This window comes from Apodemus sylvaticus, chromosome 3 (assembly GCF_947179515.1).
Source record: "Apodemus sylvaticus chromosome 3, mApoSyl1.1, whole genome shotgun sequence".
NCBI classification, from domain to species: Eukaryota; Metazoa; Chordata; class Mammalia; order Rodentia; family Muridae; genus Apodemus; species Apodemus sylvaticus.
This window is the reverse complement of record NC_067474.1, coordinates 55,534,897-55,550,599: the sequence shown is the minus strand read 5'-3', so window position 1 is coordinate 55,550,599 and position 15,703 is coordinate 55,534,897. Positions and strand designations below refer to the sequence as shown.

The 15,703-nt window shown below is 44.0% G+C and overlaps 1 protein-coding gene across 1 annotated transcript in view; it reads left to right on the top strand.

The window, feature by feature from the left end:
• The first annotated feature begins 850 nt into the window (after positions 1 to 850).
• Positions 851 to 15,703, top strand: part of Ubap2 (ubiquitin associated protein 2) — an 84,850-nt gene continuing 69,997 nt past the window's right edge. Inside the window, exon 1 of the mRNA XM_052176266.1 lies at positions 851 to 950. The gene's annotated coding sequence lies outside the window, so the exon portion shown is untranslated. The remainder of the gene's footprint in view (positions 951 to 15,703) is intronic.

The following is a 15,703-nucleotide window of genomic DNA, read 5'->3' as shown; positions in this document are numbered from 1 at the left end:
AACTTTTCAACAAGGAAAACCTGATTTAGGTCTCTTACATCAGAAAGTAACTCTTCCTTTCCTATTTGCAAAACCGGCCCGATCCGATCCTAGTAGCCTCTTGGGCTGGAACAGGATTGTATAAACCTCTAACATCGCGTAGGCGTTCAAGCAATGGTAGTCGTTTCCTGCAGAAGAGAGTTGGGAACTCAAAAAGCAGTTCGCATTTAACTACATTGAAGTCTCGAGGCCTTCGGCGGAGGACGTTCTGGGTTGTCTCGGTTCCGCAGCTGGCCGTTGGCGTTTTCCCGCGCAGAGGGCAGGGCGGAACGCCAGTCCCGCAACGTGGTAGCTAGACCTACTCTCCGCCAGAAGTACACCTCCCAGCAGAACCAGGCTGGTTCGCTTGGCAGGTGGCACTCTTGGTACTAGCTCGGAAGCTACCCATATGGTGCTCGAAGGAAGGAGTCAGAAGTTGTACCTAGGAGCTCGCTGAGAAAAGGCAGCCGTAGACGGTGCTTTTGCCGCACAGCACTCTGGGAGGTGTAGTTCGCTCCCGCAACGTCTAGAGGCCAGGCTTGCTTTGAGTGGTTGTACCATGTCACATGACGAGAGACGCATGCATCGAGCATCTTGCAGTGTTTCTGAGGTCATCATAGCGCGACCGCACGCTTTAATAGTGGGTTCTCTGTAGGCGGCGGATAAGACGACCCTGAAACTCCAACCACAAACAATGCTGGCATCCCTGCCGCCTCCGCGCATAGTTCCTCTCGCTCAGCTCCCAGAACTGTATTAGCCAGCAGGGTAACCCCGTCCAAGCTTCAAGTAGTGGCTCCGCCCCTCCCGTGACGTAGGGATCACGTGACGGGCAGGGCCGCCTCTGCCGCCGCCGCCGCTTTGTAAGAGGCACATTGGCAGGTAACGAGCGGCGGCGGCGGCGGCGGGTCCCAAGTCCAACGAGAGCAGCAGCGGTAATTGCCACCCTGTCCCCTTCAGCCTCTTTCCCAGAGCCCTGAACCCTGCAGTGTATGCTTTCAAGAGCTGGGCTAAGGTCTTCTGAACTCCCAGCCCCCTTTGGGATGCCCCAGCGTCTACCGGGTGGATCGGGCCAAGCTTCCCTCGCTGGCTTCATGTTTCCGTAGTGTGTCCAGGCCTGAGCACTCTCCTTCCTCTCCCGCTCAGGTTGCCCTGTGCTTCCTGCTTCCCCCAATCCTAGTTGGCTGGCCCCACCCAGCCCCAGGGGGAGCCTTCCCCTCCCCCCCTTTGGGTTTTTTTTTTTTTTATCCTGGAGGGTGTGGTTTTCTCTCCCACCTCGGTCCCTGCGTGTTGGCCGGAGCTTCTCTGCCACGCTGTCGCCCCATCCCGACCACCTTTCTGCCTTCTAGTCTGGCGCCGGTCCTGGGACTGCTCTTAGAGCCCAACTTCAGCGCTCTAGTCTCTCCCTACTTAACCTGAAGACACAGTTCAGTTTTACTACTTTTCATTCCTGAGGTCTATGGTGTTAGTTGAAACTCAAGTTTTCTTCCTGAAGTCTTCTTGAAGTCTGGTTGTGTCATAGTTTATTTATTCTTTAACGTGAGTTAAGAGTGCTTGTGAACTGTGAAGCGTGCTGTTAGAAATTCAGATACTAATCTTTAGCCTCGTGCGTTCCAACTCAGTTTTCCTTACCAGGTTCTTTATCACTTTACTATCCAGCTTTCCCACTTTCCCCCAGCATTTTCAGTTTCAGTTGCCCAGGCATATCAACTGCCTGTCACCACTCAGACTCTTGTTTTCTCTTGGGGTTGGTCTTGGAAGTCTTCCTGCAGTTTTTTGCTTTAACATAATCTCATACTACCACTAATATGCCGTTCTACTTTATTTCTAAGGTACACAGTCTGCCTACTTTTTTTTTTTTTAACTACTTTCCTCCAGCAATTGTGTACACGAACGATTGGAGTTTTAGGTGATTCCATGAGGTACCCAGAGATCATCATTTATTTGGAGAGCATACTTTTTTGGGGGGGCGTTTTTGTGACAGGGTTGCACTACCAAGGCTGATTTTCAACTCAAGATACTCTTGGCTCTGTCTCTCTGTGTTGTGTCTCTGTCTGTCTGTCTGTCTCTCGCTTGCTCGCTGGCTAGTTTTTGGAGACAGGGTTTCTTCATGTCACAAATTTGACTATCCTGGATTTGCTTTGTAGACCAGGCTGGCCTTGCACTCATAGAGATCCAGCTGCCTCAGCCTCCCAAGCACTGGGATTAAAGGCATTGCCTCAGTCTTTCTATGCTGGGATTTCAGGTTGCATGGATTACAGGCAAACATTACTGTGCCTGGTTACAATGATCTCTCTCTCTCTCTCTCACTCTCTCTCTCTCTGGCTTTTTGGATTTTGGGTTTGTTTGTTTTTTCCGAGACAGGGTTTCTCTGTGTAGCCCTGGTTGTCCTGGAACTCACTTTGTAGACCAGGCTGGCCTCGAACTCAGAAATCCGCCTGCCTCTTCCTCCCAGAGTGCTGGGATTACAGGCGTGGGACACCGCCTGGCTTTCTTTTTAAGTGAATAGTGTTTATATGTATCTCTTCCATTGTAAAATTGTAAAGCCTCTTTTCTTTTTTTTCCCTCCTACCTATGGGCACGCTAATACTCCCTCTAAATTGTTTATTTTTGTTGTTTAGTGTTTAGTTGTTTTTTTTTTAAACCTCTGTTAGGTTTTTCAGGAAATGGTCTTTCTGTGTGGTCCTGACTGTCCTAGAACTTGTAGACCAGGCTGGCCTCGAACTCGAGAGATTGCTTGTCTCTGCCTTCTGAGTTCTAGGCTTAAAGGCATGAGCTACCATCATCTGGTGCCTGTTCTTTTTAGTGTTGACTTTTCTTTCTTTCTTTTTTTTTTTTGGTTTCTTTTGGATTTGGTTTTTTTTTTTTTTTAAGACAGGGTTTCTCTGTATAGCCCTGGCTGTCCTGGAACCTACTCTGTAGACCAGGCTGGGCTCGAACTCAAGAAATCCGCCTGCCTCTGCCTCCCAGAGTGCTGGGATTACAGGCGTGCGCCACCATTGCCCCGTAGTGTTGACTTTTCAAATAAGGGTAGAAGGGAGGTTACTATCATGCCTAAGTTCTCCTGTAGTATAGCTTAGACGTCAGGCTGTTTCTTTTGTATAGTCTTTACCTATTTTAGGAAAAAAATAAATTCACCTATTTGGAGGTGGTCTAATAAATCTTGTCTGTCTTCAGGGCCTCGTGGCTAGGGCCATTTTCCAGTTGCTGTCTCATGGCAAAGGTGTTTAGCTTCCTATTCTACACTTGTTTGCTGTCATTACGCACTTGCCTGAATTTTCCTACTTAGGTAGGGTTCATTTAAGTTTTGTAAGAGATCCCTCCCCTCCCCCCCAGTGGGCGACCTGTATGTCCGGTCCCTCCCTCACTTCTGATCCCCCCCCCCCTCCCCCCCCCCCCCCCCCCGTTTCTTTCCTTGCTGCCTCTGACCTTCAAAAACTTAACATTTTAGAGAAAGAGATTGTTTTGTTTGAAATCGGGGTGGAAGTAGTAACCCGGCCACCAGAAAGGATTGTGGTAATTGCTTCTCTGGCCTATTTCCGGCTGCTCTGGTTTCCTCTGGTCACTCTTTAAATGTGGATTGGGCTAGCCATGGTCTTCCGGAACTTCCTTTAGAACTACTCTTTAGAACTACTTTATTTTTCTTTCCTGGTAACTGAAGTACTCATCAGGAGTCTCAGTATTAGTTTGAGTAAGTTTTATTGTTTTGGGAGCAATGATGGAGGAACATGGCTAAAAGAGTGAGTTTATTTAAATTAATGCACATTTGAGATGAAGTTTTAGCCAAGATATATAACCAAGCTGACCTCAAAATTTGCTTGCCCCAGTCTCTTGAGGACTGGGGGTGTAGGCATGTGGCATACTATTTTGGCCTTGTTTTAGGTTTTGGTGTTTACCCCTTAAGGATATAAAATGCATCTAGAAAGTATAATCCTGACTTGCAGTATAGACTGGTCTAAAGTGATTTTTCTTTCCATTGTTAGCCTGGAGATTGTTGTTTGTTTGAAACAGGGTCTGCCCAGGAGTGCAGCTTTGATGTTAGTTTGTAGCCAGGTTGGTTTCAAACTTACTGAGTAGTCGCAAGTTTGTTGCAGTCCTGTTCTCCAGATGATCAAGTGCTGTATGACACGTCTGTGCTGCCCTGCTCATCTTCTGATAAGAGTGTTGAGATTTTGTTTGTAAAATGGGGAGAGGATATGAACTTGAAGTCAAAGGAACATATGTCACCAAAGAGCCTGTGGTAGAGTTATACAAGTTTTGACCAAGAAATCCATCTTTTTTCTTTTCTTTTTTTTTTTTTAAGATTTATTTATTTTATGTATATGAGTACACTGTTGCTGTCTACAGACACCCTAGAAGAGGCATTAGATTCTATTACAGATAGTTGTGAGCTACCACATGGTTGCTGGGAATTGAACTTGGGACCTCTGGAAGAGCAATCAGTGCTCTTAACCGCTGACCCTTCTTATTTAAATCACCAGCCCCCGCCCCTTTTTTTAAATTCTCTTTTAGGCAGTGCTTCTTCCAGTTACTTTGCTTTTCCTTTATTGCTTTTGGGGGTGGGGGATGGTGCTGGTGATTGAAATGAGGATGTACCCTGCAACAGAGCTATATCCTCAACTTCCTGTACTTTTTAGTGAAAGGAAACATGTGGAAAATACTGTTTTTGTTTTTGTTTTTTGTTTTTTTTAAATTCAGGGTCTTGTTAGCCTTGGACTTGATGAGCTGCTTAGACTGACTGTCCTGCTCCCACTTCTACCATTAGAGGTGTGGTCCACTTGCACCTGTCTAGAAGTCTTTGATGAGGCATTGAAGACCAGATTTTGTGACTTTTTGGTGGAGAGATACAGTTGCTTGTGGACGGAAGTCAGTTTGAGTAGGTACCCAGTTAAGTATTTGGAATTGAACTAGGGAGCAGGACTTGTGATAAACAGTGAATGTTTCAGTTACTAGGCAGTAACCTCCCTTTAAAAGTTGGTAGAGCTGGCTGTGGTGGTGTACCCCTTTAATTCCATGGGTTTGAACTTGGGAGGCAGAGGCAGGAGGATCTCTGTGAGTTTGAGGCCAGGTTGGTTTACAGAGCATTCCAGAACAGACAGCCAGGGCTACACAGAGAAACCCCATCTTGGAGTTATGGAGAGGTAGATCAGTTTCAGGTACTGCTTTTCAAGAGGCCCCGACTCGACCCCTTGGCCTCATGTGGTGGCTCAGAGCTGCCTGTGACACTCCAGTTCTAGATCTGATGCCCTCCTTTGCCTTGTGCACCAGGCTCTGTTGGGGTAAATGGATACATGCAGGCGAAACACCCATATACACTGAAAACAAAATAAACCCTTGTAGGCCAGAGAGATTGCTCCGTGGTTAAAGGCTCATACTTCCAAGGCTGGTGCCAGAGTTTGATCCCTGGACTGACTCCACATAGTAGAAAAAGAGACTAGACTTCTGCTAACTAGTCTGACCTCTACTTACACACTGTGAGACATGTGTACACATATAAAAAGTAAATAGTAATGTTTTTAAAAAGTTGTGAGGAGGGGCAGGGATAGAAAGAGGGCTCAGTGGTTAAGAGCACTGGCTGCTGCTCTTCCAAAGGTCCTGAGTTCAATTCCCAGAAACCACGTGGTGGATCACTACCATCTATACTGTGATCTGATCCCCTCTTCTGGCATGCAGATATACATACAGATGGGGTATTCATATACCTGAAATAAATAAATTTTTTAAAGATTTATTTATTTATTATATGTAAGTACACTGTAGCTGTCTTCAGACACTCCAGGGAGTCAGATCTTGTTATGGATGGTTGTCAACCACTATGTGGTTGCTGGGAATTGAACTAAGGACCTTCGGAAGAGCAGTCGGTGCTCTTAACCGCTGAGCCACCTCTCCAGCCCGAAGTAAATAAATCTTAAAAAAAAAAGTTAAGTGGTGGCGCATACCTGTAATCCCAGCACTTGGGAGGCAGAGGCAGGCGGATTTCTGAGTTTGAGGCCAGCCTGGTCTACAAAGTGAGTTCCAGGACAGCCAGGACTCCACAGAGAAATCCTGTCTTAAAAAAACCAAAATCCAAAAAAAAAAAAAAAAAAAAAAAAAAGAATATGGGGGTGTGGGTAAGATTCAGTAATGGAGAGTTTCCTGCCGAAGAATGAGGTTTCAGGCCAGGCAGTGGTGACACATGCCTTTAATCCCAGCACTTGATTGGCAGAGGCAGGCGGCTTTCTGAGTTACAGGCCAGCCTGGTCTACAGAATGAGTTCCAGGACAGCCAGGGCTACACAGAGAAACTGTCTCAAAAATACAAAAAAAAAAAAAAAAAAAAAAAAAAAGAGGCTTCATCCTCAGCTCCAAGAAAAAAAGTTGTTTTTCTTTATTTAGATATCTAAAACTTGTTTCTAAAGCTTAAAAATTATTATTTTTGGGGGGGCCAGAGAAATGGCCGAGTTGTTGGTAATATAGGTATAGGTATAATAAGAGCAGTTGTTGGTCTTGCAAAGGTCCCAGGTTCAGTTCCCAGCACTCACATAGAGGTTCACAACCATTCGTAACTCCAGCTCCAGAGAGCCAGTTCTCTCTCATGACTGCCTCAGGCACCAAGACAGGTGGTGCACGGGTGTGCACATGGGAAAAATACACATACAATAAAATTTAAAAATCTAATAAATAATAATTTTCTTTGTGGATGCCTTGTGTCCATGGAAGTCAGAAGAGTTATCTGCTCCAATAGTATTGGAGTTACAATGTTTGTGAGCCACCATGTTAGTGTTAGGAATTGAACACAGGTCCTCTGCAAAAGCATCCGTCCTCTCTTTTTTTTTTTCCCTCTATGGTCTTAAAAGTCTTCCTGCAGTTTTTTGCTTTAACATAATCTTGTTGTTTACTACCACTAATACGCTGTTCTACTTTATTTCCAAGGTACATATTCTACCTATTTTTTCTCTGTGTAGCCCTGGCTGTCCTGGAACTTACTCTGTAGACCAGGCTGGCCACCTCTGCCCAGCCGCATCAGTCCTCTTAATACTGAGCGGCCTTGCCAACTTCAAGGATTTTTTTTTTGCCGGGTGGTTGTGGCGGCACACGCCTGTAATCCCAGCACTCTGGGAGGCAGAGGCAGGCGGATTTCTGAGTTCGAGGCCAGCCTGGTCTACAGAGTGAGCTCCAGGACAGACAGGGCTATACAGAGAAACCCTGTCTCGAAAAAACCAAATCCAAAAAAAAAAGAATATTTTTTTATTTATTTTATGTATATGAGTACACTGTCACTGTCACTCTCTTCAGACACACCAGAAGAGGACATCAAATCCCATTGCAGATGGTTGTGAGCCACCATGTGGTTGCTGGGAATTGAACTCAGGACCTCTGGAAGAGCAGTCAGTGCTCTTAACCACTGAGCCATCTCTCCATCCCAAGAATACTTTTAAAAATTATAGAGGAGATTTCTGATTTCCTTCCTTCCTTCCTTCCTTCCTTCCTTCCTTCCTGCCTACCTACCTACCTAACTACCTACCTAACTGGGTTTTGTTGGATAGCAGTAGCTGACATGGAACCTACTATGTCTTGTTGGTTGAGCTGAGACTGGTCTTAGGCTCATGGTGACCTGCTGTCTCAGCCTCCCTTATGCTGGCTGAGCTTAAAGGCAAGTCCACCGCACCTGGCTTAAATGCTTTTTTAAGGCCTCCTATCTGGATGTGGTACATACCTGTATACACCTGTAACCCCATCCTGTAATCTGAGCAGGAGGTTCTTCATAAATTTGCAGATGGCTTTGTCTGTATTTCAAGTGTCAGCCACAGCTGTATAGTGTCAAAAAAGCAAACAAAAACAGGCTTACTTATTATCTATTCCTAACACTTTTCCAATGAAAAATTTTACCTTTTAGAATGCATATAGTGGACACACATAATCTAGGTATCTAAACTTAGTTCTCATGCCTGTGAGACTGAAAGATATGTTGGGTTTTTTTGTTTGTTTGTTTGTTTTTTGTTTTGTTTTGTTTTTTTTGGATTTGTTTTTTTTTTTTTTTTTTTTTTTTTTGAGACAGGGTTTCTCTGTATAGCCCTGACTGTCCTGGAACTCACTCCCGGCTGTTATTTTGGGTTTTAGTATGCTGCCTTAAGAAGCAGCATATTATTATAATTAGAATCTTCATTCACACTAGAAGAAGGAATCAGATCCCATTACAGATGGCTATGAATCACCATGTGGTTGCTGGGAGTTGAACTCAGGACCTCTGGAAGAGCAGCCGGTGTTCTTAACCACTGAGCCATCTCTCCAGCCCCAACAATTACAATCTTAACCATATTTCACAGTAAGGCTGGGGTGTCAGGTTAGGTTCAGTGACTATTTGGAGTGTCTTTGTATAGGAGGTAAAGGAAGAAAAGGGTGTGGGGGTTGCAAAGGAAATGGGGAAGAAAGTGGAATTAATAGTGGAAGAACTTTCTAGAAATTCTGAGCCATCAAACTTTTCTCCTATTTGTTTTTTAAATGTACTTATTTATTTGCGTGTATGTGAGCATGTGTGTGCACCTGTGAGAAGAAGGCCTACGAGAGCTGGAGTTGTAGGCAGATCTGAGCTGCCTGATAGAGGCGTTGGGAACTGAACTCAGGTTGTCTGCAGTCCTAGAACATATGTAGACCAGGCTGAGCTTGAATTCAGAGAGATCTTTTGCCTCTGCCTCCTGAGTGCTGGGATCAAAGGTGTTTCATCATTCCTGGCTTTTATTCATTAATTTATTTTGAGGCTGGATTTTAGTATATAACTCTGGCTGGCTTTGAGCTTGCTATGTATACTAGGCTGGCCTCAAAAGTTTCTGTGGGCCTTTTCCCTCTGCTTCCTAAAAGTTTGGTTTAAATTCCTGGGCCACTGTGTTTGGGTTTTTCCCCATTCCAGATAGCTGTCAAGGATGGATGGCTGTGAACTATGTCTATACTTCAAGATGAGCCGAAGGCAGGAGGTTCAGGTGTGTTACTTGTTGCGTTCCCCTGCCTGTCTCACACATATAGGAACACAGGAGTGCTCCAAATCCTGTGAATAGTGGATTTCATCAGGGTTTAGAGCAATTGTTCTCAGCCTGTGAATTGTGACCCCCTTGGGGGAATGTTGTTGAAAGTTCCTTTCTCAGGGTTACCTCAGACCATTGGAAAAGAGAGATTTATATTACTATCCATAACTGTAGGGAAATTAGATATAAAATAGCAACAAACTTAGTTTTATGGTTAGGAAGAGTCACTGCAACATGAGGAACTGGATTAAAGGGTCGGCAGCATTGGGAAAGTTGAGGACCACTGCTCTAGACCTTTTGCTGAAGCTTAGTTGTTTCCTGCTTGTGTTGTTGTTGTTATTTATTTATTTATTTATTTTTGGTTTTTTTCAAGACAGGGTGGTTTTTTTGTTTGTTTGTTTGTTTGTTTGTTTTTGGTCTTTTGATACAGGGTTTCTCTGTATAGCCCTGGCTGTCCTGGAACTCACTCTGTAGACCAGGCTGGCTCATAACTCCGCCTGCCTCTGCCTCCCGAGTGCTGGGATTACAGGCCTCACCACCACTGCCCTGTTTGTGTTATTTATTAACTTGTCTTTAGAACCTTTCCAGATTAAAGTTCTGTTGTATATACACAATCCACTAATGTCTTGTATATCTGATTGCACATTTAAAAAATGTTTTAATTATTTTAGTTTATGTGTACATGTGTGTGTTAAGTATATGCTGTCTGTGTGCACCATCGTTACGTGTGGGTTACCTCTCTTCAAGTCTGAGGGCAGCTGGAATTACAGGCAATTGTGAGCTACCCAATGTGGGTGGTGGAAAGTGAAACACTCTTAAATTGCTGAGCCATCTCTCTAGTGTGCCCCCCACTACCCCTTCCCCTTTAAAAAGACAATCTCACTGCACTCCTAGCTGGCCTGGAATTCTTGTGTACCAGACTGGCCTTGAATTTACAGAGGTTCCTTTTCTAAAGTGCTGAGAAAAGACATACTCCACTATGCCTATTTTATTATTATTTTTATTTTTTTATTTTTGTTTTTTTGAGACAGGGTTTCTCTGTGTAGCCCTGGCTGTCCTGGAACTCAGAAATCCACCTGCCTCTGCCTCTGTCTCCCAAGTGCTGGGATTAAAGGTGTATGCTACCACTGCCCAGCTCCACTATGCCTATTTTATGCAAAGTTGTTGTTTTAATGTATTTTCATCTTAAATTTTGAGGGGCTGTAGAGAGATGAGGTGATCAGGAGTTCTAGGACAGTCAGAGCTACATAGCCCTTGTCTCAGAGAAAGTCACAGGCTGGAGGCAGTGCAACTCTGGTAGTGTTTGCCTAGACCTTCCTCGGTTCCCTTCCTTGCACAGATCCCTCTTTAGAACAGTAGTGATTGGAAAATATCCCTGCACACTAGGGAACCCAGGTGTATGAGTCAAAAGCCTGTCAGGTAGATGGCCTTGTCCTCTCTCATGACTGCAGAAGATGGGAATGGGATAGAGCTAGCAGAGCAAGAAGTGTGTAAGCCAAGGTCGGGGCTCTGGGGGTCAGTCGGAGTGGGACGGGAAACGACAGGCTTTATTTGTTAGATTGTAGTGGCTCTTGCAAAGCTTACTAGCAGGTACACTAAAAGTCATTCAGTTACATACTTACAGTGAACTCTGTGTTTTGAACATACCCTAGTAAAATTATTCAAGTTTTTTAAATACTTGGAGATAAGCAAATTGAACAGATAAGCATACATTAATTCTGTAATTTTTATCAGTTACATTCAAACATTAAAAGTCTATTAGCTTTTTTAGGTTCCCCACAGGCTTAGGAAACAGTATTTGACCAAGATTTCTTAATCTTATTTTATCTTATGTTTTTCAGGTTTCTTAATCTTAAAATGAGTAGATTCCAGGTCTATCTGACTTGCGCTCTTAATCATACTACTTTAGTAACTGCCTGCCTGAAGCACTGTTTGGGAGTACAGCCAGGTGCTAGGTGATAAATCAAAGTAAGCAATGGAAAGGAAATTTAACTTCTTTGTAGTATAAAAGGGTGTGCCTTGATCCTAGAAAAAGAATGGGGATGGGGTATAGAGGTGGCGGCATCTTTGAATTGTGTACTCTCCACTAGACTTTTCACATCTATTTTTGCTTTTGTATTATTTATTCTGTATAGAGGCATTTAGAATTGGTTGCATTTGAGCTCTGAGATTAACTACAGTAAGCTGCTTTTCCTTTTAACTTTTTTTCATTCTGATTTTATTAGCTTTTGAACCTGCATGAAGCCTTCTGTCCTGTGAAGTAGTTAGGCACATACATTGAGCATTTTGTTCTCTCTAATGAGCTATGCCCCCGGTCTTCCTTTGTTTTTAAGTGCTTCTGCTCTTATTCTCCACAGCCTTGCCTTGCTAAGCTCTTGCCTTACCCTGAGCTGTCTCTGCCCCAGGTAACTGCTGGTGCTAGCAGAGTGCACTTTGTGGCAGGACGACAGACACACTGAAGAACTGGCTTGTGTCTTTCAGGAATAAGAGAACTGAATAGTGCTGAGAACAGAGGAAACAAGGCTGGTGTTCTGTGTCTGGAAAGGCAGGGGAAGGATGTCAGGAGTTATGCAGAGCAGTGGAGACAGATGCAGAAGAGCACGGGGAGGCTGCTGTGCGCGCAGGCTCCTGGCCTTCTGTGGACGTGATAAGAGTGGTGGAAACAGGTCAGGGGTGAGGCAGGTGGTTTGGTCACTGAGTGCATCCTTAGGAAAGGGCTTCAGGAGTCACAGCGCACAGCATTGGACATTTAGCTTCCTGCTGGGACTGAAGAAAAACTTTTTTGAGCTTTCATTTTGAGGTTAATATTCATGGAGACAGCAGCTTAATAGATATTTACTTACCACCAGGGAATACTTTTTTCAGTAGCATGGTGGGAGATTCCTTATTTAAGGGATTTTCTGTTTGGTGTTTTAATGAGAGCTGGCACTGGTAGGAACATAAGTGGCAGGTATGTTAGTGTTTGAATGGATCACATCACTTTTTTTCACATTTTTTTTTTTTGGATTTGGTTTTTTCTGAGACAGGGTTTCTCTGTATAGTCCTGGTTGTCCTGGAGCTCACTCTGTAGATCAGGCTGGCCTCGAACTCAGAAATTCCCCTGCCTCTGCCTCCCAGAGTGCTGGGATTATAGGCGTGCTCCACCACTGCCCGTTTTTTTTTTTTTTTTTTTTTTTTACATTTTTTTAGGTACATTTTTTAGGTAACTGATGTTAAAAAAAAAAAAAAATGATCTGATGGTGGTGGTGACCCAAACACTCAGGAGATGGAGACTGGTTGAATCTCTGTGAGTTCCAGGCCAGCCTGGTTTACTGATCAAGTTCCAGGATACCCAGTGCTACACACAAAGAAACTCCCATCTTGAAAAACCAAAAGACAAAAAGAAAAAATTGGTTTTTGGCACAGTAAAATAGTAATAAAGATGCTAATAGAATAAAAGCAATATCCTTTAAAAAACATTGTAGCTTGGGCTGGAGATGACTCAGCAGTTAAGAGCACTGGTTGCTCTTCCAGAGATCCTGAGTTCAATTCCCAGCAATCACATGGTGGCTCACAACCATCTGTAATGGGATCTGGTGCGTCTGACATAGTGATAGTGTACTCATACATAAAATAAATAATCTTTAAAAAAGAATTGTAGCTCCTTGAGAGGCAGGTAGATTTGTAAGTTCAAGGCCAGGCTTGTCTATAGGGCAAGTCTGGGACTAGCCAGGGGTACACAGAGAAACCCTGTGCTGTGTTTTTTTGTTTGTTTGTTTTTGTTGTTTTTGTATTTTGGATTTGTCTCCCCCCCCCCACCCCCCCAGACAGGGTTTCTCTGTGTAGTGTCCTGGAACTCACTCTGTAGACCAGGCTGGCCCTGAACTCAGAAATCTGCCTGCCTTTGCCTGCCAGAGTGCTGGGATTACAGGCGTGCGCCACCACTGCCTGGCTCTGTGCTGTGTTTTTGTGTGTGTGGGAGCAGGGTGTGGGATGGAGGGGGTGGTGGGCAGTGGTGACCAAATCAACAAACAGCAAATCATAACTTTATTCTGGATTTGTGAGCAAAGTCGAACTGACTAAAAAACTGGGACCAAACAATGACTTCATGAAATTCTTAGACAAATGGATGGAGCTGGAGAACATCATACTAAGTGAGGTAACCCAGTCTCAAAGATCAGTCATGGTATGCACTCACTAGTAAGTGGATATTAGCCTAGAAACCTGGAATACCCAAAACATAATCCACACATCAAATGAGGTACAAAAAGAACGGAGGAGTGGCCCCTGGTTCTGGAAACACTCAGTGTAGCAGTATAGGGTAAAACCAGAACAGGGAAGTGGGAAGGGGTGGATGGGAGAACAGGGGGAGGGAAGGGGGCTTATGTGACTTTTGGGGAGGTGGGGGGGGCAGAAAAGGGGAAATCATTTGAAATGTAAATAAAAAATATATAGAATAAAAAAAAACTGGGACCAGCTGAATGCTCTTGCTATAGACTGAGGCAGGAGGCTTGCTGAAACTTTGAGGGTAACCTACTATATCTAGCAAGTTCTGAGGTAACCAGGCTACAAAATGAAACCTTGTCTCAACCCTTCCAAAATTCAAACAAAAACCAAACTAAAACAAAATTCAAACTGAGAACTATTTTTTGTTTTTTGTTTTCGTATTTTCGAGACAGGGTTTCTCTATGTAGCCCTAGCTGTCCTGGAACTCACGCTGTAGACCAGGTTGACCTCGAACTCAGAAATCTGCCTGCCTCTGTCTCCCAAGTGCTGGGATTACAGGCATGCGCCGCCACCACCTGACCCTTTTTATAATTCTTATTTTTATTTTACATGCATTGCTGTTTTGTCTTCATTTCTGTGTGAAGGTGTTAGCTCTGTAAACCAGGCTAGCTTCAAACTCACAGATTCACCTGCCTCTACCTTCCACCATGCCCTGTTTAAAATTAGTGTTTATAACACTCCATTGTCAAGGAAGGAAAATACTGTATCCATCCATCTCTGTCCATCTGTCTGTTTGAGACAGGGTCTATGTAGTCCTGCCTGTCCTGGAACTCACTATGTATACCAGGCAGGCCTTAAACACTTGGAGGCCCCCTGCCTCTGCCTCTTTAGGCTAGGATGGCATGTTTACCACCATGCTTGGTGATCCTATAGTATAGAAAGAACTTATACCAAAAAAGAATGGGATCAACAATTTTGGGCTCAGCATGGTAGTACAGGCCTTTAATCACAATACTTGGGAAGTAGAGGTAGGTAGATTTCAATGTACTAAAAGTTCAGCCTGGTTTACATTGGGAGTTCCAAGACTACATTATAAGAACATGCATTGATTGAAAATGCTTCCATGACTGAGTGCTTCTACGCACGTGTGTCCCAGTGACTGAACTGAGGTGATCAGGCTTGGTGGCAAGTGCCTTTACTTGTTGAGCTATTTTGCTGGGCCTGCTTTTTATTTTTGAGATAGGTCTAACTAACTGTAGCCCAGGTGAGCCTGGGACTTATCCTACTTTCAAAGTCTAGGAATGCTAGGATTCCTTTGAAGTTTGAAGTTTGTTTTCATATCTATAATAGTGATTACTCAGATTAACAGGATAAGTGGTTGTGCTATACATTTTAAGATTTATTTTCGTTACAGGGTGTATCTTTGTATGTTGGTGCTTGCAGAGGTCATAAGAAGGTGTCAGATCCCTTAGGGCAGGAGACACAGGTGGTTGTCAACTGTCTTTATGTGCTGGGAACTGAACTCTGTCCTCTAGAAGAATAGTGAGTTGTTTTTTTTAACCACTGAGCTATCTCTTCATCACAACATTCCAGTGAAGCTATTCCTATGCAGCCATCACTGTAACACAGTGCCTTGAATGTGTAGTCACTAGCTGTTTACCTGTTTTGAGAATGGATCTTTTTTTTTTTTTTTTTGGTTTTTCAAGACAGGGTTTCTCTGTGTAGCACTGGCTGTCCTGGAACTCACTCTGTAGACCAGGCTGGCCTCGAACTCATAATCCACCTGCCTCTGCCTCCCAAGTGCTGGGATTAAAGGTGTGCACCACCACCAACCAGCTGGATCTTTTTTTTTTTTCTGTTAGCTGTGTTGGCCTACATATATCAATATTAATCTGTCTTCAAACTTGTGATCCTTTTGAAGACTTACAGGCATGGGATTATAGACAGTCACTAGACCTATGCCTAGTTTGCTTACTGCTTGAAAATAGGGTCTGAAGCAGAGGCTGGCCTGAAACTGTGTAGCTCAGAGTGACTTCATATTTTACTTGCTTGTTTTTCAAGAGCTTCTCTGTATAATAGCTATTCTGGAACTTGCTTTGTAGACCAGGCTGGCCTCAGACTGCTTCTCCCCCACACTGGGCCCCCAAGTGCTGGGATCAATGCCACTGTATTCTTGGCAATCATCCTATTTCATCTTCCCAAGGGAGGATGTGAATTTAGGTGCAAGCTACTGTGCCCAGCATAGTATAATGTACTCTAATGACAATACCATCTGGATATTATTTGAGCACTGCATATCTGAATGATTAAAGGACAAGGGTAATTTTGGGTTTCGGTGTGTGCGTGCTGGGTCTTGAAACTAGGCCTCAAGGTCCTTCATGCATGCAGGAGCAACACTGTGTTATACTTGATAGGGCCTGTGAAATGCTGTGTGTAAAGGGGGCCTTTTTCTTTGAGACAGATCTGTTAGAAATAATGGTAAAG